Source organism: Symphalangus syndactylus, chromosome 14 (genome assembly GCF_028878055.3).
Source record: "Symphalangus syndactylus isolate Jambi chromosome 14, NHGRI_mSymSyn1-v2.1_pri, whole genome shotgun sequence".
Lineage (NCBI taxonomy): Eukaryota > Metazoa > Chordata > Mammalia > Primates > Hylobatidae > Symphalangus > Symphalangus syndactylus.
Window position 1 is genome coordinate 63,266,618 of NC_072436.2, and position 27,139 is coordinate 63,293,756.

The window sequence follows — 27,139 nt, forward strand, 5'->3', positions numbered from 1 at the left end:
TTATTGATCATATCACTTATGCCATGGGCTCAAAAAATGTTCTGGGCTGCATATATGTTCTGCATATGAATCTTGGAAGAATACTCGTTTACTGTCAATAGCAGTTGTTTTAAAAAGTAAAACGACATTTTATGCAGAATTTTCTTCTTTTCCCTTAGTATGCTGTGTTAGTTTCCTAAGGCTAGGAACAGAACAAATGACCACAAACCGCGGGGCTTAAGAAGATAGAAATTTATTTTTTCAACGTTCACGAGGCCAGAAATTCAAAAGGGAGGTGTGAGTATGATTGATTTCTCTGGGAGGCTTTCAGGTAAAATCTCCTTCTTAGCTTCTGGTGGTTTCCAGCTGTCCTTGGCATTCCGTGACTGTAGGCAGCATAACTCCAGACTCTGCCTCCCTTGTCCCACGGCCGTCTTCCCTGTAGGTCTCTGTATGTTCCCACCACCTTCCTGTAAGGACACAGCCATTGGCTTTACGGCCCACCCTAATGCACTGTGACCTCATCTTAACCAAGCGTATCTGCAGAGACCCTGTTTCCAAATAGCTTAACATTCCTGGGTTCCAGGTAGACATGACTTTCTGCGGGACACTATTCAATGTGGGAGATATGCATGTATTTTTTAGAAAATAATGAGTTCTGCCTCTGCTATAAAGCCCCTTTTCTTTTTCATTAGTGTTGATTATTATAAAATAGCATGGAGAGTTGACAGAGCTCTAAGTAGTTCGAACGGCCACAGTGTGGGAAACAAATGGGGTAGTGGGAAGAAATAAGATTTGATAAATAGTTCAGGGCAAGATGATAGAAGGGCATGTACATCATGCTAAAAAAAAGTGATTGCTGTTTTGTAGCAAGGAAGAAAAATAAAAATTTAGAAATATTTATTAGGTGTCTATTCTGTGTCAATAATGTACAAATACATTCTGAGGATAATGAGCTGAAAAAGGTATATGGCTTCATGTGTATCACAGTGCAACAAGAAACCAATTCCTGAGACAGAAACCATTGGTAAAGGAGCACATTTGGTCACGCCTGTAATCCCAGCACTTTGGGAGGCCGAGGCGGGCGGATCACGAGGTCAGGAGATCGAGACCATCCTGGCTAACACGGTGAAACCCCGTCTCTACTAAACAAATACAAAAAATTAGACAGGCGTGGTGGCGGGTGCCTGTAGTCCCAGCTCCTTGGGAGGCTGAGGCAGGAGAATGGCGTGAACCTGGGAGATGGAGCTTGCAGTGAGCGGAGATCTTGCCACTGAACTCCAGCATGGGTGCCACAGAGAGACTCCGTCTCAAAACAAACAAACAGCTTGCTTGCTTGCTTGCTTGCTTCCTTCCTTCCTTCCTTCCTTCCTTCCTTCCTTCCTTCCTCCCTCCCTCCCTTTCTTTCTTTCTTTCTTTCCCTCCCTCTGGGGCCCACGCTGCAATCTACTCGGCTCGCTGCTGCCCGCGCCGCGGACTGCCTGGGACTGCCGGCGCGCTCCTTTCGCTGCAGGCACGCGTTCGCCATGTTGGCCACGCTGCTCGCCAGCTCCTAACGCCGAGTACTCTGCCCGCCTCCGCCTCTCGAGGTGCTGGGACTGTAGACGGAGTCTCGCTCACCCGGTGCTCGGTGTTGCCCGGGCTGGAGTGCGGTGGCGTGGTCTGGCCTCGCGGCAGCCTCCGCCTCCCAGCCGCCTGCCTTGGCCTACCAGGGTGCTGGGATTGCAGCCCCTGCCCGGCCGCCGCCCGGTCTGGGAAGTGGGGAGCGTCTCTGCCTGGCCACCCATCGTCTGGGAAGTGAGGAGCGCCTCTGCCCGGCCACCCATTGTCTGGGAAGTGAGGAGCGCCTCTGCCCGGCCACCTATCGTCTGGGAAGTGAGGAGCGCCTCTGCCCGGCCGCCCCGTCTGGGAGGTGAGGAGCGCCTCTGCCCGGCCACCCATCGTCTGGGAAGTGAGGAGCGCCTCTGCCTGGCAGCCCCGTCTGGAAATGAGAAGCGCCTCTGCCCGGCCACCCATCGTCTGGGAGGTGAGGAGCGCCTCTGCCCGGCCACCCATCGTCTGGGAAGTGAGGAGCGCCTCTGCCCGGCCGCCCCGTCTGGGAAGTGAGGAGCGCCTCTGCCTGGCCGCCCCGTCTGGGAGGTGAGGAGCGCCTCTGCCCGGCAGCCCCGTCTGGAAATGAGGAGCGCCTCTGCCCGGCCACCCATGGTCTGGGAAGTGAGGAGCGCCTCTGCCCGGCTGCCCCGTCTGGGAAGTGAGGAGCGCCTCTGCCCGGCCACCCACCGTCTGGGAAGTGAGGAGCACCTCTGCCCGGCCACCCACCGTCTGGGAAGTGAGGAGCGCCTCTGCCCGACCACCCATCGTCTGGGAAGTGAGGAGCGCCTCTGCCCGGCCACCCATCGTCTGGGAAGTGAGGAGCGCCTCTGCCCGGCCACCCATCGTCTGGGAAGTGAGGAGCGCCTCTGCCCGGCCACCCATCGTCTGGGAAGTGAGGAGCGCCTCTGCCCGGCCGCCCCATCTGGGAAGTGAGGAGCACCTCTGCCCGGCCGCCCCGTCTGGGAGGTGAGGAGCGCCTCTGCCCGGCAGCCCCGTCTGGAAATGAGGAGCGCCTCTGCCCGGCCACCCATGGTCTGGGAAGTGAGGAGCGCCTCTGCCCGGCCGCCCCGTCTGGGAAGTGAGGAGCGCCTCTGCCCGGCCACCCACCGTCTGGGAAGTGAGGAGCACCTCTGCCCGGCCACCCACCGTCTGGGAAGTGAGGAGCGCCTCTGCCCGACCACCCATCGTCTGGGAAGTGAGGAGCGCCTCTGCCCGGCCACCCATCGTCTGGGAAGTGAGGAGCGCCTCTGCCCGGCCACCCATCGTCTGGGAAGTGAGGAGCGCCTCTGCCCGGCCACCCATCGTCTGGGAAGTGAGGAGCGCCTCTGCCCGGCCGCCCTGTCTGGGGAGTGAGGAGCGCCTCTGCCCGGCCACCCATCGTCTGGGAAGTGAGGAGCGCCTCTGCCCGGCCACCTATCGTCTGGGAGGTGAGGAGCGCCTCTGCCCGGCCGCCCTGTCCGGGAGGAAGTGAGGAGCACCTCTGCCCGGCCGCCCCGTCCGGGAAGAACTGAGGAGCGCCTCTGCCCGGCCGCCCCGTCCGGGAAGAAGTGAGGAGCGCCTCTGCCCGGCCGCCCCGTCCGGGAAGAAGTGAGGAGCGCCTCTGCCCGGCCGCCCCGTCCGGGAAGAAGTGAGGAGCGTCTCTGCCCAGCCGCCCCGTCTGGGAGGTGAGGAGCGCCTCTGCCCGCCCACCCATCGTCTGGGAGGTGAGGAGCGCCTCTGCCCGCCCACCCATCGTCTGGGAGGTGAGGAGCGCCTCTGCCCGGCCACCCATCGTCTGGGAGGTGAGGAGCACCTCTGCCCAGCCGCCCCATCTGGGAGGAAGTGAGGAGCGCCTCTGCCCGGCCGCCTCGCCTGGGAAGAAGTGAGGAGCGCCTCTGCCCAGCCGCCCTGTCTGGGAAGAAGTGAGGAGCGCCTCTGCCTGGCCGCCCCGTCTGGGAAGTGAGGAGCACCTCTGCCCGGCCGCCCCGTCTGGGAAGAAGTGAGGAGCGCCTCTGCCCGGCCGCCCCGTCTGGGAAGAAGTGAGGAGCGCCTCTGCCTGGCCGCCCCGTCCGGGAAGAAGTGAGGAGCACCTCTGCCCGGCCACTCATCATCTGGGAAGTGAGGAGGGCCTCTGCCCGGCCACCCATCATCTGGGAAGTGAGGAGCGCCTCTGCCCGGCCGCCCCGTCTGGGAAGTGGGGAGCGCCTCTGCCCGGCCGCCCCGTCTGGGAAGTGAGGAGCGCCTCTGCCCGGCCGCCCCGTGTCTGGGAAGAAGTGAGGAGCGCCTCTGCCCGGCCGCTCCGTCTGGGAGGTCTACCACGGAGGCCAGAAGCAATGTGGGGGCTGGACGTGGTGGCTCACGCCTGTGGTCCCGGCACTCTGGGGGGCGAGGCGGGTTGATCACTTCGGGCTAGGAGTTCGAGACCAGTCTGGCCAACTTGGCGAAACATGAAAAATACAACAGACAAACCAACCAAAAACAAACAAACAAACAAACAAAAAAAAAAAACAGGACCATATTTGGGTTTGTCAAGCTTGAAGTTGAAAAAAATTAAGTAGAAAACAGGTCTAGCCAGGGCCGGGCGCGGTGGCTCACGCTTGTAATCCCAGCACTTTGGGAGGCCGAGGCGGGCGGATCACAAGGTCAGGAGATCGAGACCACGGTGAAACCCCGTCTCTACTAAAAATACAAAAAAATTAGCCGGGCGTGGTGGCGGGCGCCTGTAGTCCCAGCTACTCGGAGAGGCTGAGACAGGAGAATGGCGTGAGCCCGGGAGGCGGAGCTTGCAGTGAGCCGAGACTGCGCCACTGCACTCCAGCCTGGGTGACAGAGCGAGACTCCGTCTCCAAAAAAAAAAAAAAAAAAAAAAAAAAAAAAAAAAAAAAAGAAAACAGGTCTAGCCAAGCTGAAATGTTCCTAGTGTAAACAAAGTAATAGGAGGAAAATCTCCTGATACCTCAATGGGAAAGCATGAAGAGATGACAGGAAACAGGATTCAGAGCTTTGCAACATTGTAAAGTGTTACCAGCGTTAGGAATGTTCTTAGAAGAAAGAAAAACATTGGAAAAATAAAAAGAGAAAGGTCGTTGGAGTTATAAAAAGGAGATGGAGGAAGAAAAGAATATACCAACTGGAAGAGCAAAAGCTGAAAACACACAAACTTAAGAGAACATTTTAACTTTAACTGAGGAATGTTCAGTGAAACAATACAGCTCTCCCACCTCTTCTCCCTTTCTCGGTGGTCTTTTTCCCCCACTATTTTCTTCCCCTCGCCCTCTCCCCACTGTAGTTTTTTCTTTTTTGAGATGGAGTCTCACTCTGTCATTCAGGCTGGAGTGCAATGGTGCGTTCTCAGCTCACTGCAACCTCCGCCTCCGGGGTTCCAGCGATTATCCTGCCTCAGGCTCTGGAGTAGCTGGGAATACAGGCGCTCGCCATCACGCCCGGCTAATTTTTGTATTTAGTAAAGACTGGGTTTCAGCATGTTAGGCAGGTCTCGAACTCCTGACCTTGGAATCCGCCCGCCTCAGCCTCCCAAAGTGCTGGGATTACAGGCGTGAGCCGCCGCGCCCAGCCTTGTCCTCACCGTCTTCTTTCCCACCCTCCTTTCTCCCTCTCCTCACCATTTTCCTCTAATGTCTTCTCTACCACGTTGTCTTCTCCCTGCACTTTCTCCCCACTGTCTTCTTCCCCACCTTCTTTCTCCCCATCCCACTTTCCAAGGTCTTTCCCACCCTCTCTTCGCCCCCTCCTCCCCTACTCCCTGCAGTCTTCCGGGCCCCACTGTCTTCCGCTGTTCAGTTCTGAGGTAGCGGCGGGGGCAGGGGCGGCGGCAGCCGTGATGGCACTGGCAGCGACTCTCCTGGGTCTCCTGTTGGCTGCTGGGGCGGAGCTCAGGGGCCCAGCTCATGGGGCTGCCTGGGCGCAGACACACCGGGCGCAGGGACACAGGCGCGCGCAGGCGTGGAGAGCTAATGAGATTAAAACAAATCTAAAATGGGCACAAGAAATCTTTTTGAGGTCACGGTAATGTTCTAAAATTGGATAGTGGTGGTGGTTGCACAACTCTTTAAATCTACTAAACATTATTTAAGTCTATATATGAAAACAGGTGAATTTTATTCTATGTAAATTACACCTTAATAAAGCTGTTTAAAAAAAGTAATCCCAGCACTTTGGGAGGCCGAGGCGGGCGGATCACGAGGTCAGGAGATCGAGACCATCCTGGCTAACACAGTGAAACCCCATCTCTACTAAAAATACAAAAAATTAGCCGGACGTGTTGGCGGGCGCCTGTAGTCCCAGCTACTCGGGAGGCTGAGGCAGGAGAATGGCATGAACCCAGGAGGCGGAGCTTGCAGTGAGCCGAGATAGCGCATTGCACTCCCGCCTGGGAGACAGAGCAAGACTCCGTCTCAAAAAAAAAAAAAGAAAAAAAAAAAGTCAAGCCTGGGCCGGGCACAGTGGCTCATGCCTGTAATCTCAGCAGTTTGGGAGGCCGAGGCAGGCGGAACCCCCCTGGGCTGAAACGATCCTCTCACCTCAGCCTCCTGAGTAGCTGGGACCACAGGTAAGTGCCACCACATTCGCTTACTTTTTTTTTTTTTTTTGAGACGGAGTCTCGCTCTGTCGCCCAGGCTGGAGTGCAGTGGCGCAATCTCGGCTCACTGCAAGCTCCGCCTCCCGGGTTCACGCCATTCTCCTGCCTCAGCCTCTCCGAGTAGCTGGGACTACAGGCGCCCGCCACCACGCCCGGCTAATTTTTTGTATTTTTAGTAGAGACGGGGTTTCACCGTGGTCCCGATCTCCTGACCTCGTGATCCGCCCACCACAGCCTCCCAAAGTGCTGGGATTACAAGTGTGAGCTACCGCGCCCGGCCACTTTTAAAATTTTTTGTAGAGGTGGGGTCTCCCTGTGTTGCCCAGGCTGGTCTTGAACCCCTTGGCTCAAGTAGTCCTCTAACCTCAGCCTCTCAAAGTGCTGGGATTACGAGCATGAGCCACCACGTCTGGCTGTGATACCCATATTTTTACTGTACCTTTTCCATGTTTAGTTATGTTTAGATACACAAATATTTAGCATTACATTACACTTGCCTACAGTATTCAAGATAGCAACAAGCTGTATTACTTTGTAGCCTAGGAGCAATAGGCCATACAGTATAGCATAGGTCTGTAGTAGGTTATACCATTTAGGTTTGTGATGTTTGCACAATGAAGAAATTGCCTAACAGCACCTATGTCAGAACATGGCTGTATCTGAGGCTTCCACATCGGTGGATTCAACCAACTAAGGGTGGAAAATATTTCGGAGAAAAAAAAACAATAAAAAGAAACAATACAAGGCAGGGCATGGTAGCTCACATCTGTAATTCCAGCGCTTTGGGAGGCTGAGGCAGAAGGATCACTTGAGCCCGGGAGGTCCAGGCTGCAACGAGCCATAATCACGCCACTGCACACTCCAAGCTGGACAACGGAACAAGACCTTGTTTCAAAAAAAATAAAAAGGAAAAGAAGAAAATTCATAGAATGAACATTTAAGATTCGCTTTTCCATATACTGTTTGTGTTACAGTTCAACAGTTTTAAAAATGTACAATGAAGACGAGTTTCTCGCTTCTCTGGCTCCTCCCGGTGGTCACTCCGTGAACTACAACACCTATCTAGGGCTGGCTCCACGCACCTGCTATGCTAAATGTGAGGTGAGGGACTCAGGTTAATTAATGCCTTTGGTGAGCAGATAAATGCAGCCAATCAGCCTAGCCCTTTCAGTACTAATCACTTTTGGGGACTTCAGAATACAGAATACAAACAGTCCCCAGAATCAAGTTAGACCCGGATGTTCCTCAAAGTAGATTGGGAAGAGGTCACCAACCAAGTCACCTCCCTCTGGTTATCTCTCACAATCGTCCCAAATCCCACCCTTCAAAGTCCAGCCACACCCAGATCCCTCTTCCCTGCCCAGGGTCTCTACCCATGCTGACTCCACGCTGGATAGGGTATAGAGCCTGTGACTCCGAACAGGCCAATCAGTGCTGACATTCCCTGGCTAAGTGATTGGTTCAAGGGTGGGCATGTGACTGAGCTGGTTCAAGGGTGGGCATATGACTGAGCCTGTCCAATCACAATGAGCCCTGGGATTTTTCCTCAGAATGCTAGGAAAAAGGCTGTCAAATGTCCTGGAAGGAGACAGCTCCAGAAGCTGGCGGCCACCCTCTAATGACTTGTCTGTAAATGGACGCAACACAGAGGAAAAATAGCCAAGGAGGCAGAGATAAAATGGGAGCCTGGGCCGGGCGCGGTAGCTCACGCCTGTATTCCCAGCACTTTGGGAGACCGGGGCAGGTGGATCACGACGTCAGGAGATCAAGACCAGCCTGGCCAACATAGTGAAACCCCGTCTTTACTAAAAATACAAAAATTAGCCGGGCATGGTGGCACACGCCTGTAGTCCCAGCTACTTGAGAGGTTGAGGCAGGAGAATCACTTGAACCCAGGAGGCAGAGGTTGTAGTAAGCCGAGATCACACCACTGCACTCCAGCCTGGACAACAAAGAGAGACTCTGTCCCAAAGGAAAAAAAAAAAAAGCCGGGCGCAGTGGCTCATGCCTGTAATCCCAGCACTTTGGGAGGCCGAGGCGGGCAGATCACGAGGTCGGGAGATCGAGACCATCCTGGCTAACACAGTGAAACCCCGTCTCTACTAAAAATACAAAAAAGTTAGCCGGGCATGATGGCGGGCACCTGTAGTACCAGCTACTCGGGAGGCTGAGGCAGAAGAATGGCGTGAACCTGGGAGGCGGAGCTTGCAGTGAGCCGAGATCGCGCCACTGCACTCCAGCCTGGGTGACAGAGCGAGACTCCGCCTCAAAAAAAAAAAAAAAAAAAAAAGGAGCCTGGTCTCATCCTTTGATCTCTGGATCAATACTTACCTGAACTGAATCCAGAACTATTTGGTTATGTGAAAAAAAAGTTCCCCTCCTCCTCTCCTCACTCCATCCTTCTTCCTCTCCTTCTCCACTTCCCCCTCCTCCTCCTCCTCCACTGCCTCCTACTCCTCCTTCTCCTCCTTCTTCTACTCCTCCTTTCACCTTTCTCCTTTCTCTTTTCCTTCCCCCTTTTTGGCTTAAGGCAGTTTGTGTTGATTCTTATTCTTATCCTGCAGTTGAAGGAAGCTACCAGAGTGTGAGATGGCATGTGCTTCCAGAAGAACGAGCACTTGATTGGAAGGAGAGATGGATCAAGCAGGGAGGGCTGCATGGAACAGTAGGAATTTGTATTTTGATTTGAAGGCTGGTAGATTTTTTTTTTTTTTTTTTTTTTTTTTTTTTTTTTTTTTTTTTTTAGACAGAATCTCATTCTGTCGCCCAGGCTGGAGTGCAGTGGCACGATCTGGGCTTACTGCAATCTCTGCCTCCTGGGTTCAAGCAATTCTCCTGCTTCAGCCTCCCAAATAGTTGGGATTACAGGTGCCCATCACCACGCCCGGCTCATTTTTGTTTTTTGGTTTTGTTTTGTTTTGTTTAGTAGAGACGTGGTTTTGCCATGTTGGCCAGGCTGGTCTGGAACTCCTGACCTCAGGTGATCCATCCACCTCTGCCTCCCAAAGTGTTGGGATTACAGGCATGAGCCACCGCGCCTGGCCTAAAGGCAGGTAGATTTAAACAGGTGGAATGAACTGGCCAGTAAACCATATAGGAAATAAAAGCAAAAGATGGATTTCTCCATTTCAGATTTTTTTCTTCAATTTCCTGTAATGAAAAATTTCAAACACAAAGGTTGGAAGAATAGTTCAATAAACATTCACTTTCCCACCTCCTAGATTAAACAGTCATTAGCATTATTTACTTACCTTTTTGGTTGTGGACATCGTGACTAGAGGGAAAGCTTTTGCGGCTGGACTGTAAATACCTCCTCCAACCTCAAGATTTGATTTTGGCTCTGAATTTAGATGGGGCTCCTGCAGGATGTGGTGTGGTGTTAAACCAGCCCAAGAATGCCCCTTGGCCTGCTGTTCTTGGCTTTCAGGGTTAGTGGTGGTGTAACTCATAGCTTATGGAGTATAGTTCTACTGAAGAATGGGAGCCAGCCACTTACCTTTACAGAGCTGCTTGGCAAGCAGGGGATTTAAGCTGAGTGACCCCAGACCCACTGGCTTCTCTTTGCTGATATTACCTACAACTAGACTCTGCTCCATAGGCAGTGATTAAGGATGTCTAAAGCTGTATATTGAGGGTCCAAGTTTTTTTGTTTTTTGTTTTTTGAGACAGGGTCTCGCTCTGTCGCCCAGGCTGGAGTACAGTGTCATGATAGCTCACTGCAACCTCCGTGTCCTGGGTTCAAGCAATTCTCCTGCCTCAGCCTCCCAAGTAGCTGGGATTACAGGCATATACCACTATGCCCTGCTAATTTTTTTTTTTTTTTTTTTTTTTTTTTTTTTTTTTTTTTTTTTTTTTGAGATAGAGTCTCGCTCTGTCGCCCAGGCTGGCATGCAGTGGCTTGATCTCAGCCCACTGCAACCTCCGCCTCCCAGGTTCAAGCGATTCTCCTGCCTCAGCCTCCTGAGTAGCTGGGATTACAGGTGCCCACCACTATGCCTGGCTAATTTTATATTTTGAGTAGAGATGGGGTTTCACCATGTTGGTCAGGCTGGTCTCAAACTCCTGACCTTGTGATCTGCCCACCTCGGCCTCCCAAAGTGCTGGGACTGCAGGTGTAAGCCATTGCATCCGGCCTGCCTGGCTAATTTTTTTTTTTTTTTTTGAAACGGAGATGCGCTTGCTCTTGTTGCCCAGGCTGGAGTGCAATGACGTGATCTCAGCTCACCGCAACCTCCGCCTCCCAGGTTCAAGTGATTCTCCTGCCTCAGCCTCCCAAGTAGCTGGGATTACAGGTATGCACCATCATGCCCAGCTAATTGTATATTTTTAGTAGAGACGGGGTTTCTCCATGTTGGTCAGGCTGTTCTTGAACTCCTGACCTCAGGTGATTCACCCGCCTTGGCCTCCCAAAGTGCTGATATTACAGGTGTGAGCCACCACGTCTGGCTTAATTTTTGTATTTTTAGTAGAGACTTTTTTGTATTTTTTGTATTTTTAGTAGTAAAAGGAAAAGAAATCCATCTTTTGCTTTTATTTCCTATATGGTTTACTGGCCAGTTCATTCCGCCTGTATTTTTAGTTTCCCTATATTGGCCAAGCTGGTCTCAAACTCCTGGCCTCAAGTGATCCACCTGCTTCAGCCTCCCAAAGTGCTGGGATTATAGATGGACCACTCCCCGGCCAAGGGTCCAAATTTTCTAAGAAGCTACTGCTATGCTTCCTGTTCCATATCCTTCTAAGAACATTAGTGCTGGATTGTTTATTGTGAGTTTGATTGTCAGTCCTCACCTAAAACCCACTCCTGTGGTCTTGCAATAACCTTTTGCCTAGAGGTCCTAAGGATATCCTACATAACCAAAAAGACATTACTGCATGTAAGAAAATTTTAAAATTCCGTATCATTTAATAGTCAGTCCATTTTCAAGTTTCCTTAACTATTTCCAAAATATCCTTTATAGCTAGTGTTTAAAAATAAGGATCTGATGGGAGATTGCGAATGGGAGTTTTTTTATAAGCCAAGCCTCAATGCAACGTGAATTACTTCTGCTCACATTCTGCGCTAAAACACGGTCACATGACTGCAACTTCACTACAAGGGAAGTAGGAAATGTGGTTCATCTGTGTGCCCACAGGGAAACATGCATTGTTGAATCAGGCCTTGTGTTTTACTATAGAAGGTCATAAGAGGGACAGTAAGAGAAGCATACTACGGTGATAAACTATGATGGTTATTGCTGGTCACTTCCCTAGTATCCATTTTTCACTCCTAATATTACCCCAATTTTTGTACTCCAAGGGAACTGACACTGACTTTCAGTACAGCTGGAACAGGGAGTGATGTATTCTGATTAGATCTTATAGGCTATAAGTTGAAAGCCACTGTAGGTTCTGACATGGTAAAAATGATTTTTTTTTTTTTTTTTTTTTTTTTTTTTTGCAGGCTGGAGTGCAGTGGCACGATCTCAGCTCACTGCAATCTCAGCCCCAAGCAATTCTCCTGCCTCAGCCTCCCAAGTAGCCGGGATTACAGGCGTGTGCCACCACACCTGGCTAGTTTTTGTATTTTTGGTAGACACAGGGTTTCACCATGTTGGCCAGGGTGGTCTTGTACTACTGACCTAAGGTGATCTGCCCACCTCGGCCTCCCAAAGTGCTGGGATTATAGGCATGAGCCACTGTGCCTGGCCAAAAATGATTTTTTAAAAATAAACTAATTGTGTGCATTGTAGGATGTTTAGCAAAAAATATATAAAAATAAATAATTAAACAAACTAATCAACCAGGTGTGATGGCTCATGCCTGTAATCCCAGCACTTTGATTTTTCTTTTCTTTCTTTCATTTTTCTGGGGGATCCCTACCTTCTGCAAATCCCAGCACTTTGGGAGGCTGAGGCAAGAGGATTCCTTGCGCCCAGGAGTTCAAAACTAGCCTGGGCAACAAAGTGAGAGCCTCTCTCTATTTAAAAAAAAAAAACCAAAACAAACAAAAAAAATTAGCTGAGTGTAATGGTGCGTGCCTGTAGTCCTTGGGAGTCTGAGGCGGAAGGATTGCTTGAGCTCAGAATGCAAGACTGCAGTGTGCCATGATTGAGCCACTGCACTCCAACCTGGGCAACAGAGTGAGACCTGTCTCAAAAAAGAAGCAAGAAACAAAAAAACTTCCTAATTAACGTTTATGCCTAAAATGCCTGTTAAATGAAATTTATGGGAAGCCATTGATTTGGACTGAGCTCCTGCTCTAGGTCCCAACAGACAAGACCAAACCAGAATGGAGTTACTTGTGCTAAGTGCCACATATCAAACTGAACTTTGAAATGGGCCAGTTTTTCAAAAAATAGGAAACTCACTGCAACCAATTAGAAGAGGCCCAGTTTACTTGAGCTGTTGTGATAAGGAAATTCCCCCTGCTTTAACCCTATAAGGAAAGTTCCTATTTTTTTTTTTTTAACGAAGTTTCACTCTTGTCGCCCAGGCTGGAGTGCAGTGGTGCGATCTTGGCTCATTAAAACCTCCACCTCCTGGGTTCAAGTGATTCTCCTGCCTCAGCCTCCCGAGTAGCTGGGATTACAGGTGCCCACCACTATGCCCAGATAATTTTTGTATTTTTAGTAGAGACAGGGTTTCATCATGTTGGCCAGGCTGATCTTGAACTCCTGACCTCAGGTGATCCACCCGCCTCAGCCTCCCAAAGTGCTGGGATTACAGTCACGAGCCACCTTGTCTAGCCTGAAAGTAACTTTGAAACAACCAATTCGCTCCCCCATCCCGTTTCTGCTTCTTCCGCTTTTTTCTGCCTTTAAAGCCCGTCTCCTCTGCTCAGCCCACGGGAGCACCTTTTCTGTGGTATAGATGAGCAGCTGCCTGATTCATGAATCACTAATAGAAGCCAATTAAATCTTTAAATTAAATTTGTTGAAATTTTGCTTTTTTTTTTTTTTTTTTTTTTTTTGAGACAGAGTCTCACTCTGTCACCCAGGCTGGAGTGCAGTGGCGCGATTTCGGCTCACTACAACCTCCACCTCCCAGGTTCAAGCAATTCTTGTGCCTCAGCCTCCCGAGTAGCTGGGATTACAGGCATGCACTGCCACGCCCAGCTAATTTTTGTATTTTAGTAGAGACAGGGTTTCTCTAGCTAGGTCTGGAACTCCTGGCCTCAAGCGATCCGCCTGCCTCAACCTCTCAAATTGCTGGGTTATAGGCATGAGCCACTGTTCCTGGCAGAAATTTTGCTTTTTTTTTTTTTTTTTTTGAGATGAGTCTCACTCCGTCGCCCAGGCTGGAGTGCAGTGGCGCTGTCTCGGCTCACTGCAACCTCTGCCTCCCGGGTTCGAGCAATTCTCTGCCTCAGCCTCCTGAGTGGTTGGGATTACAGGTGCCCACCATCAAGCCCGGCTTATTTTTTTGTATTTTTAGTAGAGACGAGGTTTCACCATCTTGGCCAGGCTGGTCTTGAACTCCTGACCTTGTGATCCACCCGCCTCAGCCTCCCAAAGTGCTGGGATTACAGGCGTGAGCCACCGCGCCCAGCGAAATTTTGCTTTTTGCCATGATTTTAGAATCTGAGGCAGATGGTGTTCATCTTATACAAAGAGGCTGCCCCAAGAGAGAGTCCGTGATTCAGCTCCACCCCTGGACATTCCACACTGCCTTGAGGAGTGAGGATGTAGGTCAGAACTGTCTCCCACCAGGAACTAATGGATGAAGAAGTTAACGATGTGTTAGGGAGAAGGGATTCCCTCCTTCCTGGATCTGCCACTTCCTGACTCTGTACCTTAGGGAAGTACTTCATCCCTGCTTTCCAATATGTGGTCACCCTGAGAAGAATGGAAAAGATGTCTGTGTTAGGTGGCAGGTTTACTTTACCAATCGTTACCTCTGATTTTCCTCTGAGGCCAGTGGTGGAGGGTTGCATTATTATTACAGCGTGCACCACCACTTTCTGGAGGAAGACTGTCCTCCCTGCTCCATTAGCATCACACTTGGCCACATGCTGTGGTTTAAATGTGTCCCCTAAAGTTCACATGTTGGAAACTTGATCCCCAATGTGACAGTATTAGGAGGTCGGACCTTTAAGAAGTGAAGAGGCATGAAGACTCTGCCTTCTTGAATGGATTGACATTATTATCACAGGAGTGGGTTCCTTATAAACAAATGAGTTTGGTCTCCTCTTGCTGTCTCTTATCCTCTCTTTGCCCTTTTGTCATGGGATGATGCAGCAAGAAGCCTTGGGCTAGATGCCAGCTCCTTAATCTTGGACTTGCCACCCTCCAGAACCATGAGCCAATAAATTTCTGTTCATGAGAAGCTGCCCAGTCTGTGGAATTCTGTTACAGCAGCACAGAATGGACTGACACACTATATGACTTCCTCTGGCCAGTGCCTGTGTTAAAAAAGAGAGATTCAGCCAGGCGTGGTGGTTCACACCTTTAATCCTAGCACTTTGGGAGGCCAAGGCAGGTGGATTGCCTGAGCTCAGGAGTTCGAGACCAGCCTGGGCAACATGGTGAAACCCCGTCTCTACTAAAAATACAAAAAATTAGCTGGGCGTGGTGGTGCGCACCTGTAATCCCAGCTACTTGGGAGGCTGAGGCATGAGAATCACTTGAACCTGGGAAGTGGGGAGGTTGCAGTGAGCCGAGATCGTGCCACTGCACTCCAGCCTGGGTGACAGAGCGAGACTGTCTCAAACAAACAAAAAAAGGCTGGACGTGGTGGCTCACGCCTGTAATCCCAGCACTCTGGGAGGCCGAGGCAGGCAGATCACGAGGTCAGGAGATCCAGACCATCATGGCTAACATAGTGAAACCCCGTCTCTACTAAAAATACAAAACACATTAGCCGGGGGTGGTGGCACGCACCTGTAATCCCAGCTATTCAGGAGGCTGAGGCAGGAGAATCGCTTCAACCTAGGCGTCAGAGGTTGCAGTGAGCCAAGAACGCCACTGCACTCCAGTGTGGCGACAGAACGAGACTCTGTCTCAGGAAAAAAAAAAAAAAAAAGAGGCAGAGAGGGAGATTCATTCTGACACTTGTTAAACCACAGTAAGGCATACAATCTGAGCTATTTGATCAGAAAAAAAATAAAGGACATTAAGGCAGACTTTATTCAAGGGAGACCATCATGGTAGGTGTGGGTACCACTGCAATGGGGTCTTGCAGTGGAGGAGAGTGATTGGGCTCAACTCTAAATGCAACATGGAAAAGTGGGTATTTATAGCCAAGGAACAAGGTTGAGCTCAGTAGATGCAAAATTACCAAAAGGAAACATTAGGATAGGAGAGATTCTGGCTAAGCTGACATAACAGGATTCTTGCTGAAGACAGGCCAGGGTGACCAGACATTAGCTGGAGGATGAGGAACCTGATCAGATATTGAGAGTGATCAGATATTGAGGATGGGAGATTCTGGGTAACCTGACCTAGCAGAATCCTTGTTACGAATTGGACAATGCAGATATAAACACAGAAGTACAAAAGTCAAGGCCTTGTTGAAAAAGAGTTCAGAGAAGTCTGAGTAGAGTTTGGTCAAGGAGAGAATCATTGGCAGATATGAACAGAAGTGACACAGGTCACTTCCCAGCAGAAGCTTTAAGGGTTGGTGCATAAATTGGCAAAAGTTCTCTTTTCCTTCTGCTGTGAGAAGGGCAGTGTCACACTTAGGGGCACAGAGTGCAGGTGTGGTGGACCAGAGCCCTGGGCTAACCCGGAATGGACCCATTGTTTGAGAAGTAATTTTTTGTGGTGTGAGCCAATGATGATTTGGGGTTCATTTGTCCTTGAAGCAGAACCATGCCCATCCTGACCAATAGAGAAATATGTGCTATCCACAGTGATGTCTTCCTAGACAGGACAGGCCTTCTGTGGGTGGCTCTGACTGCTTCCTAAGGCTGAGATGAAGCCTGTTTCCCTGCAGTCTCTGAATTGTCCCTGGCTCCTTCTTGGTGTTGAGCATGGCCCAGCTGCACCCTCTCATGGGACAGCCCCACAGTGATGCGTGGGTGGAGGAGCCTCTGCAGGGTCCGCACCCCTGGCTTCCAGGAAGAGCTCTGCTTTGTTTGTCACCAAGCCTACAGCTTATGACTGTTTCAAGGGCCTTCATTTAGGGGCAGGGCGTGGTGGCTCATGTCTGAAATCTCAGCACTTTGGGAGGCTGAGGCAGGTGGATCACCTGAGGTCAGGAGTTCGAGACCAGCCTGGCCAACATGCCAAAACCGTCTCTACTAAAAATACAAAAAATTAGCCAGGCGTGGTGGTGTGTGCTTGTAATCCCAGCTACTCGGAAAGCTGAGGCAGGAGAATTGCTTGAACCTGGGAGGCAGAAGTTGCAGTGAGCCGAGATCACACCACTGCACTACAGCCTGGGCAACAAGAGTGAAACTCTGCCTCAAACAACAACAACAACCGCCACCAACAAAAAAACAGGGCCCTCATTTACATTTGAGACCTAAAAAATTTTTATTACATCTAAAATATTTTTTTAAGCCCTGCAAAATAAAAACTCATAAATGTTTAACCAAATGCCCACAAAACATAACTTTTTATTTTTATTTTTTGAGATGGAGTCTCGCTCTGTTGCCCAGGCTGGAGTGCAGTGGCGCGATCTCGGCTCACTGCAACCTCTGCCTCCCAGATTCAAGAGATTCTCCTGCCTCAGCCGCTGGAGTAGCTGGAACTACAGGCGCGTGCCACCATGCCCGGCTAATTTTTTGTATTTTTAGTAGAGATGGGGTTTCACCCTGTTAGCCAGGATGGTCTCGATCTCCTGACCTCATGATCTGCCTGCCTCAGCCTCCCAAAGTGCTGGGATTACAGGCGTGAGCCACCGTGCCCGGCCTATAACATCATACACGATGTCTTCATCATTAAATCCAATCCTTATAAAATTTTCAGGACAGTGGAAAACATGTGGCTTAAATTTTCTCACATTGCCAGAATTCCCCATGAAGCAAGATAAAAGGATTGCATGAAACCACAGTTGATCATAAAAAGTTGAGTGAATCATTTATAACCAAATGATTTCAGAACCAAAATCATAAAAATCCTTTCAAATTTTATTTTACAGCAGAGTTGTGTTTTCTGCACTATGTGGGTGTGTTTTTATACATTTGATAGGAGATGCGTAGTGAGCATCCAGTGGCAAGGCTGGAAGGAATGTCTTCAGAGGCAGGAGGATTGCTTTGAGCCCAGGAGTTTGAGGCCAGCCTGGGCAACAGAGCAAGACCTCATCTCTACAAAAAAATAGAAATATTAGCCAGGTGTGGTAGCACGTGCCCGTGAATCCAGCTACTCTGGAGGCTGCGGTAGGAGGATTGCTTGAGCCCAGGGGCTTGAGACTGTGGTGAGCTGTGATTGTGCCACTGCACTCCAGGCTGGGCAACAGAGCAAGACCCTGTCTCAAAGAAAAACAAACAGAGCTTCTAGACAGTGGTTCTCAAAATGTGACGCTTGGACAGCAGCAGCAGCCCCTAGAAACTTGACAGAAATGTAAGTTCTCAGGTTCCACTCCAGCTCTGCTGAATCGGAAACTCTGGCATTCGGCCCAGCACTCAATGTTTTAGCAATCCCTCCAGCTGATTATGATACTGGCTCAAGTTTAAGAACCACTACCTATACTCTCTGAGGGCAGCAAAATAATTCATTTTCCAGCCTCTCCTGCAGCTAGGTGTGGCCATTAGACTAAGTTTTGACAAGTGGAATGTAAGTAGATGTATTGGGACTTCCAGGAAGGTGCCTTAAAATGAAGAAGCCCTTCAGCAGGATGCGGTACCTCACGCCTGTAATCCCAGCACTTTGGGAGGCCAAGGCGGGCTGATCATAAGGTCAGGAGATCGAGACCATTCTGGCTAACACGGTGAAACCTTGTCTCTACTAAAAATACAAAACATTAGCTGGGCGTGGTGGCGGGCGCCTGTAGTCCCAGCTACTCGGGAGGCTGAGGCAGGAGAATGGCATGAACCTGTGAGGCAGAGCTTGCAGTGAGCCAAGATCGTGCCACTGCACTCCAGCCTGGGCGACACAGCGAGACTCCATCTCAAAAATAAAAAAATAAAATAAAATAAAATAAAATAAAATAAAAATAAGCCCTTCTTTGGCCTTGTCCTCCAGCTGCTGACCTACAGTATAAATATGTAATGACTGGAGCTTAGGCAGCTGTTTTGAATCAAGAGGATGAAGCCTAATCTTGAGGGTTGATGAATTGGAAAACTAATAAAAGCCCAAGTTCCCGAGACTTCGTGGCATTGCTGTAAATGAGAAAGCAATATTTTTTTTTTTTTTTTTAAGACAGAGCCTTACTCTGAGTGCAGTGGTGCAATTTTGGCTCACTGCCCCCTCCATCTCCCAGGTTCAAGCGATTCTCTCACCTCAACCTCCTGAGTAGCTGGGATTACAGGCATCCATACCATGCCTGACAAATTTTTGTATTTTTAACTAATTATTTATTTATTTATTTATTGAGATAGAGTCTCACTCTGTTGCCCAGGCTGGAGTGCAGTGGCATGATCTCAGCTCACCGCAAACTCCACCTCCCAGGTTCAAGTGATTCTCCTCCCTCAGCCTCCCAAGTAGCTGGGATTACAGGCACCCGCCACCACACCTGGCTAATTTTTGTATTTTTAGTAGAGACAGGGTTTCACCAAGTTGGCCAGGCTGGTCTTGAACTCCTGACCTCAGGTGATCCTCCCACCTTGGCCTCCCAAAGTGCTGGGATTACAGGCGTGAGCCACTGCGCCCGGCCTGTATTTTATTTTTATTTTTGAAGACGGAGTTTCACTCTTGTTGCCCAGGCTGGAGTGCAGTGGTATGATTTCGGCTCACTGCAACCTCCACCTCCCAGCTTCAAGCAATTCTCCTGCCTCAGCCTCCCGAGTAGCTGGGATTACAAGTGCCCGTCACCACACCTGGCTAATTTTTTGTATTTTTAGTAGAGACAAGGTTTCACCACGTTGGCCAGGCTGGCCAGGCTGGTCTCGAACTCCTGAACTCAGGTGATCCACCTGCCTCAGCCTCCCAAAGTACTGGGATTACAGGTGTGAGCCATTGCGCCCAGCCTGAATTTTTGTATTTTCAGTAGTGATGGAGTTTCGCCATATTGGCCAGGTTGGTCTCAAACGCCTGACCTCAAGTGATCCACCTGTCTTGGCCTCCCAAAGTGCTGGGATTACAGGCACGAGCCACTGCACCCGGCCTGTAAGTAATTGTTATTTTGTTTTCTGTTATATGCAGCCATCTCCTGATATATGATCTGGGCCGCTCTCTTAGATTCAAAGGCAGAATCAACAGGAACCTGATCTGTTATGAGCCCTGGAGCCTGGGCCCAGGCCTGTCTCCTCAGCTTCCTCCTGGATGGTGGGCTGCGAGGGCAGTTACAGCATTGTCCATCCATGTCCCCAGCTCTGAGTCCCTCACCTTCCAGACTCTCCTCAGCTGTCACCAACTGTTTGAGTTAGTTTCCCCAGGCCGCTCAGCTTCTACCTCTAAATGCCAGCAAAGGAGTGAAATCACACACTGGGAAAGCCTGTGGGAGGTGGAAGCTTCCCTGAGCAGGGCCTCAGTGGAGACAGGATTTCCACAAGCAAAGGGAACAACAGCACAGGCAGAGCTGCAGAGGCAGCAGAGGGGCTGGAGGGCAGCTGCACTGAGGGCAGGTGCCCAGAGGGAGTGGGAGGGAAGTCAAGACAGACAGTCCACAGGGACTGCAAGCAGGGCAGAAGACCTGTCCTTCAGGCAGGCAGATTTTAAAAAATAAACTTTAAGCCAGGTACAGGGGCATATGTCTGTAGTCCCAACTACTTGGGAGGCTGAGGCAGCAGGATCACTGGAGTCCAGGAGGCTGGGGCTGCAGTGAGCTATGATCACACCACCGCACTCCAGCCTGGGTGACAGAGTGAGACTCCATCTCAAAAAAAAAAAAAAATTAAAAATGAGTTATTTATATCTTCTGGATATATGTCCGTTGTCATCAGATATATGTAGTGTGAATATTTTCTCCCAATCTGTGTCTTTCGATATATGCAGTTAAAAAAAAAAACAAATGTATTTAATCCTTTCAAAGGCTCTACGCTATTTTGGGAGAATGAGAGGGCTTCAATCTATTACACAAAGACTTAGAGTGATATGTCACAGAATTACATCTAGGTAAGAAGCAACGTGATGCTGGGCGTGGTGGCTCACGCCTGTAATCCCAGCATTTTGGGAGGCCGAAGCGGGCGGATCATCTGAGGTCGGGAGTTCAAGACCAGCCTGACCAACATGGAGAAACTCTGTCTCTACTAAAAATATAAAATTAGCCTGGTGTGGTGGCCCATGCCTGTAATCTCTGCTATACGGGAGGCTGAGGTAGGAGAAATAGCTTGAACCCGGGAGGCGAAGGTTCCAGTGAGCTAAGATTGTGCCACTGCACTCCAGCCTGGGTGACAGAGCGAGACTCTGTCTCAAAAAACAAAACAAAACAAAAAAAGAAGCGATGTGTTAGGTAAGAGGTAGGTGTGTTCCTTAAAAAAGTGGCATATCAACTAAATCTGGGTGAGTTAGGCCTCTGAGGGTGGCCATTTGCAGGTCTGTAACATCTAAGGGGGAGAGATTTTTATTATTTATTTATTTACTTATTTATTTATTTTTTGAGACAAGGTCTGGCTCTGCCACCCAGGCTGGAGTGCAGTGTTGCAATCTCAGCTCACTGCAAGCTCCACTTCTCAGGCTCAAGCCATCCTCCCCAAGCCATCCTCCTGGGCACTACTGGTGACACTGTGCTGAGTCACCACAGCACTCCGCCCGCCAGGACTTGTTTTTCATTTCCATAATTGGAAAGTGCAGAATCAGGGGCAGATGAGTAGCTGGAACTACAGGCGTGTGCCACCACGCCTGACTAATTTTTTATATTTTTTGTAGAGATAGAGTTTCACCACGTTGCCCAGGCTAGTCTTGAACTCGTGAGCTCAAGAGATCTGCCTGACTCAGCCTCCTACAATGCTGGGATTACAGGCGTGAGCCACCATGCCCAGCCATGTGTGAATATTGAGTCACACCTGTGTGAGAGACAGCTGGGGGTGTGTGTGATGTAGGAGTATGTGTGATTCGTGAATGTGCCATCCACATGGGGAACATTTGAGTGTGAGTGATGTCTTCGTGTATGTGTGAGATGCCTGTTTGTACGTATGACATCAGAGTCCTTCACTGGACATTGCAAAGGACGCTGGTGGGATAGGGCCTCTTTCTTACTGAGTTCACAGGATGAAGTGCCATAGGGGCCTCCAAGTGCTGGTGGCCCTGTTGGCATTACTGGGTAGAGCTTGCCTGAGAATAAAATCACCAAAGAAAGACAAAACCCTGGAGATAGTGGAGCATGGATCTAGCCATACGAAGCTGTCCCCTGGGCTTCTTAGCTGTGGAAGTCAGCCTCACCCCTCCTCAGTTAGCCCCTTTCCCTTTCCATTTAGCTGGTTCAAGCTGGTTTTACTGCAAAAGTCCTGACTAATACAAACACTTATGATAGAATGTGAATAGGGAAAGTCTTCCATTTACTAAGATTTCAAGCAAATGCAAGATTTGAATGCTCCAAAAGGAGGTACACTAGCCTTATCCCCTGGAGGCCGCAGGAAGCAAAGCCACCAAGGCAGAGCTCAGCACCACCAGGCCCCAGTCCTTAGGCCTCCCTAGGAGGGGCTTCCAGTGAAGGGGGAAGGAAAAACTGCTTGCAGGACGGTGATAAAGGGGCTCTCCAGCTGGGGCAGGGCAGTTCAGGTAGGGGAGGAGATCAGTGGGCCCGAAGTTTGGCTTAGTGTGCCCCTCCCTCCAGCTTAAGGGAGGGATTTAGAGAGGCTGAGCCAGAGATACAAGGTTTGGAGAGTATTTGTTGTGATTCGGGCTAGAGGCCTTGGCGATGCCTGTCTTTGGCAGGGAGAGACCTGATAAAGTTGAGTTGGGGGTACTTTACCGGGGGATCCTCAGCCCCTGATTCTGCACTTCCCAATTATGGAAATGAAAAAAGAGTCTTGGTGGGTGGGGTGCTGCTGTGAGCCAGCACAGTGTCACCAGTAGTGCCCAGGAGAAAGCTGTTGAGAGTAGGGTGTGGGCAAAGGGCTCAAAGCCCAGATCTTGGCTAGGTGCTGCCACCAGGAGGAGGAGGCTGCCATGGGGGCCTGTGTGTGGGCCGTGCCAACCTTGCTGTGGCTTTGGTTTATTGACATTACCATAAATATGTTATTCTACTCCATCCACCTCAACAGTGACATGAAGTAGGTGGCATTAGCCCATTTACAGGTGAGGAAACTGACAGAGAGAAATGACTTCTAAGGTTGTACAGCTAAAATGGTAATGCTAATGCTAATATGTGATATTATCACATATGACAGTACTCCTTTTTTTTTTTTTTGACGGAGTCTCGCTCTGTTGCCCAGGCTGGAGTGGCAGGATCTCGGCTTAGCTCATTGCAGCCTCTGCCTCCCTGGTTCCAGTGATTCTCCTGCCTCGGCCTCCTGGGTAGCTGAGATTATAGGCATGCACCACCACGCCCGGCTAATTTTTGTATTTTTAGTAGAAACAGGGTTTCACCACGTTGGCCAGGGTGGTCTTGAACTCCTGACCTCAGGTGATCTGCCTGCCTCAGCCTCCCACAGTGCTAGGATTATAGGCGTAAGCCACTGTGCCAGGTCTACAAAACTCCCCCTTTTTTTTTTTTTTTTTTCAGACCAAGTTTCACTCTTGCTGCCCAGCCTGGAGTGCAATGGCGTGATCTCGGCTCACTGCAACCTCCGCCTCCCGGGTTCAAGCAATTCTCCTGCCTCAGCCTCCTGAGTAGCTGGGATTACAGGCATTTGCCACCACGACTGGCTAATTTCGTATTTTTAGTAGAGATGAGGTTTCTCCATGTTGGTCAGGCTGGTCTCGAACTCCTGACCTGAGGTGATCCACCCTCCTCAGCCTCCCAAAGTGCTGAGATTACAGGCGTGAGCCACTGTGCCCAGCCCAAAACTCCTTCTTATATATCCAGAGAGCATATATATTATAAATATTTAACCTACCTAGTATATCTTATTGGATACTAAAGCAGGACTTTGTTAAACTCTTAGCATGCAGTGGATCATCTACTGTGGTCACTGTATGAGGTGGGTGCTTTGCCATTCCCAGCTGTAGCCCCAACCCTCAGCACTGGGCCTGGCATGAGTTAAGTACTTTATTGATATTTGTTGAGTGAATGAATGGAGGTGAAAGTCAGCTAGCAAGGCAGCCAGGGTAGCTACAGGCAGCCTGATTTGGACAAGTAATTTTATTTTATTTTTATTTTATTTATTTATTTTGAACCTCAAAGAGTTTCACTTTTGTCACCCAGGCTGGAGTGCAATGGTGTGATCTTGGCTCACTGCAACCTCTGCCTCTTGGGTTCAAGCGATTCTCCTGCCTCAGCCTCCTCAGTAGCTGGGATTACAGGTGCCTGCCACCACGCCCGGCTAATTTTTTTGTATTTTTAGTAGAGATGGGGTTTCCCCATGTCAGCCAGGCTAGTCTTGAACTCCTGACCCCAGGTGATCTGCCTGCCTCGGCCTCCCAAAGTGCTGGGATTACAGGTGTGAGCCACCACGCCTGGCCTGTGGACAAGTAATTTTAAAAGCCCAGAAAACATTGACTATTCACTTGGACAAGCTAAAAATAATGGATGGTGCCTGGTGTTGGTGAAGATGAAGAGACATGGATGCTCTTCCACCTTCCTGGTGAGACTGTAAATTGGTACAAAATTTCAGGGAACGAAATTTTAAAACGGCATATCCTTTGACCAAACAAGTTTACTTCTAGAAATTTAACATGAGGAAATACTTGGGCAAAGGTAGAAAGACAAGGTTATGTATTAATAGTAAAAAGTGCCCAGAATGAGGGATTAGTTAAGAGAAAATAACGGTTCATCCATTTCACAATAGCTCATAATCGCTGTGGTTAATAGAAAGTGGTAGTCAACTGTGTGCCAGATAACTCAAGTGGTCATCAAGATTCCTCTATGACATAGATGCTGTTATTATTCCTATTTTGTAGATGAGGAAACAGGTATAGAGAGGTTAAGAAACTTGTTGAGGTCACACAGCTGGTGAGGAGAGAAGGAATTTGGACCTAGGCGCTGGTTCCTAAGACTACGGTCTTTCATTCACAGCTCATATCATGATGATGTCGACCTGAATTCATCAACATGGAATCATGCCTGCAATAAATTGTTACAGGGAAAAGGCATATTGGAAAATTCCAAGAGTGGCTACCTCTCCACATGGGATAATGGCAAATATCTTTTTAATTTTTTCTTCTTTCTCATTTGAATTTTTCTTACAATGTATAAATATTATTATGCTTACAAAAGACAATAAAGTTCTTAGTCCCAGCTGCTGGGGAGCTGAAGCAAGATAACCGCTTGAACCCAGGAGGCAGAGGTTGCAGTGATCCGAGATGGCGCCACGGCACTCAAGCCTGGATAACAGAGTGAGACTCAGCCTCGGGGAAAAAAAAAAAAAAAAGACAATGAAGTTCTTTTCATTTTGGGGGAAGATAGAAAAAGGAGAAAAGAGGACGGGCACAGTGGCTCACGCCTATATTCCCAGCACTCTGGGAGGCCAAGATGGGTGGATCATTTGAGGTCAGGAGTTCAAGACCAGCCTGGCCAACATGGCAAAACTCCGTCTCTAGTAAAATTACAAAAATTAGCTGGGTGTGGTGGCGCACACCTGTAGTCCCAGCTACTTGGGAGGCTGAGGCAGGAGAACAGCTTGAACCCGGGAGGTGGAGGTTGCAGTGACTCGAGATTGCGCCACTATAGGACAACGGAGCAAGACTCCATCTCAAAAAAAGAAAAAAGAAAAGAAAAAGGAGAAAAGCTGGAGGATGCAGGAAAGGACTCTATAGGAACTTCCAAGGCCTCCTTGGCTGGTGACCTGGCCTTGGCCTCTGCTGCTTCCTACAGCCAGGCCAGCTGCCATCCTCTTCCACTGGGGAAAAAGGGGTGCCTTGTTTTTCTTCCCTGATGGCCAGACAGGCGAGGGCAGAGAGGCAGCCGCAAAAACTTCCTCAGTGCCTCATACTCATGGACTCCATCTAAAAGTAACTCCTCACCCCCAGCCATCATATGGCTCCTAATATTAGTGCTCATTTTTCCACTGAGGAAACAGAAACTTAGAGAGGTGGAGGGATCTGTCCAAGGTCATTTCCACAACGAGGAGAGGAGACAGGAAGCAGGCTCCATCCTAGTGATGGACAGCTAAGTCCCTGTTTTTTCATTTGCACAACCATTTGAAGGAGAATCCTGTGTTTTTTGTTACGCCATACTGCTGAAAAATTTCTATCAAACTATAGCAAAGATTCCTTTCCTTCCTTTAAAAAATGTTGAAGGGAAATGTCTTAGACTTGAGCATCTTGATTTATAGTCGATATGCAGCAGTTTAGCCCTTGAATATGGCCAATGACGTGTTGCAGCAAGCTGAGCACTTCTATTACACGCAAAGGCTCTGACTGCAAACATCCAAGTGGGCAAGGGATTATCAAGTTTAGCAACGGACTAACCAAAAACCGCATTCGTGTGGAACTGACCACAGGCTTTACATTATGCTTTTGCTCCTTTCTTGCTCATTACCCATTGTATAACAAAATATGCCCAAACTTGGGCTTTAATAAAAAATTTCTTAGCTCTCAATTTTTTGTGATTTGATTGGTCTTAGCTAGGTGGCTCTTGCTTGGGGTCTTTCATAAAGTTGCAGTCAGGTGGTGGCTGGGGCTGCAGTCACCTGGTGGGTCATCTTGGCTGAACACCTACCATGGCACACTCCTATGGCCTAAACCCCAAGGATAAAGAGAATGAGAGTTTTGACAGCAGCCTACAAGGGATTTCAATAGTCCTTGGAGAACAGATGGCGGATGGAAGAGTGGTATTGCTATAACAGAACAAACGAATACAAACTAAGTGCCTGCAGTGCGGGAAACTATTGAGGAGCAAGCCACCCCACTGCAGAACCCTGGACGCGGTGATACACTGGAGCTAGCTCATTCTGGTTAATGAGAGTGGATTTTTAAAAAAATTCAAGGCCAGGTGTGGTGGCTCATGACTGTAATCCCAGCGCTTTGGAGGTCGAGGTGGGAGGATCACTTGAGCCCAGTTCGAGGCGGCAATGAGCTATGATTGCACCACTGCACTCCAGCCTGGGCAACAGAGCAAGACTCTGTCTCTTAGAAAAGTTTTTTTTTTCCAGTAATATTATCCTTGTATGGTGCAAACACTATATAATGCTGTGCTACTGCCCATTTTCTTTCCAGCAAGGAAAAGGCACTCAATTTTCCAGACATTTCTTGAGTACCATACTTGTGCCAGGCCCCGGGAAACAGTGATCAGCAGGAGGGACGAAGAGCCTAACTACCCTCATGGGGCTTACAGTGTACAGGGGCTGAGGCAGTGATATTTGTCAAATAACCACCCAAACACTTAATTAGAAATCGTGATAATCCCAATGAAAGAAAAGTACATGAAACAGTTTTATTTGGGAAGGGGGTGGTTTAGGGAAGACTCGAAAGTGACAATGGAGCTATCAAGTTCAAGAAAGAGTTAGTGGGGAAGGCGGCTGCAGGAAAAAGTGCACGCCTGGAGGCAGGAAGAGCATGTGTCCCAGTAGTTCAGGGTGAGGGGCCCAGGCGGGTGAGAAAGGGCAATGGAGACGGAAGCAGAGGAGACCGTGCAGACACTGCAAGTGCCAGAAACCCGATCCACACTGGCTTCAGAGGGTGGAGGGGAGGTTCTTCTTGGCTTCCATAATAGAAATGTCCAGGGACCTACCGACTTCAGATTCAGCGCAAACTCATCTGGGCCCGGTCTGTATCCCTCCCTCTCTTTTCTCTCAGCACTTTCCTCAGGCGGTTCCCCTCCTGGCATCCCAACAGCTGCAGCATCAGCAGGAGAGAGCGAGCCTCTCCAGTCCCGGCGCAGGGATGGAGACGGTGTTTCGTGGGCTCCGATTGGCTCAGTAGCCTA

At 49.5% G+C, this 27,139-nt stretch overlaps 1 long non-coding RNA gene across 1 annotated transcript; it reads right to left on the minus strand.

The window, feature by feature from the left end:
- Positions 1-229: 229 nt before the first annotated feature.
- On the minus strand, positions 230-27,101 carry LOC129462846 (uncharacterized). The gene is made up of 3 exons (XR_008650972.2): positions 26,945-27,101; positions 6,916-7,036; positions 230-449 (listed from the first exon to the last, which is right to left on the minus strand). It is a non-coding gene; the product is annotated as an uncharacterized lncRNA (long non-coding RNA).
- Between the last annotated feature and the right edge of the window lie 38 nt (positions 27,102-27,139).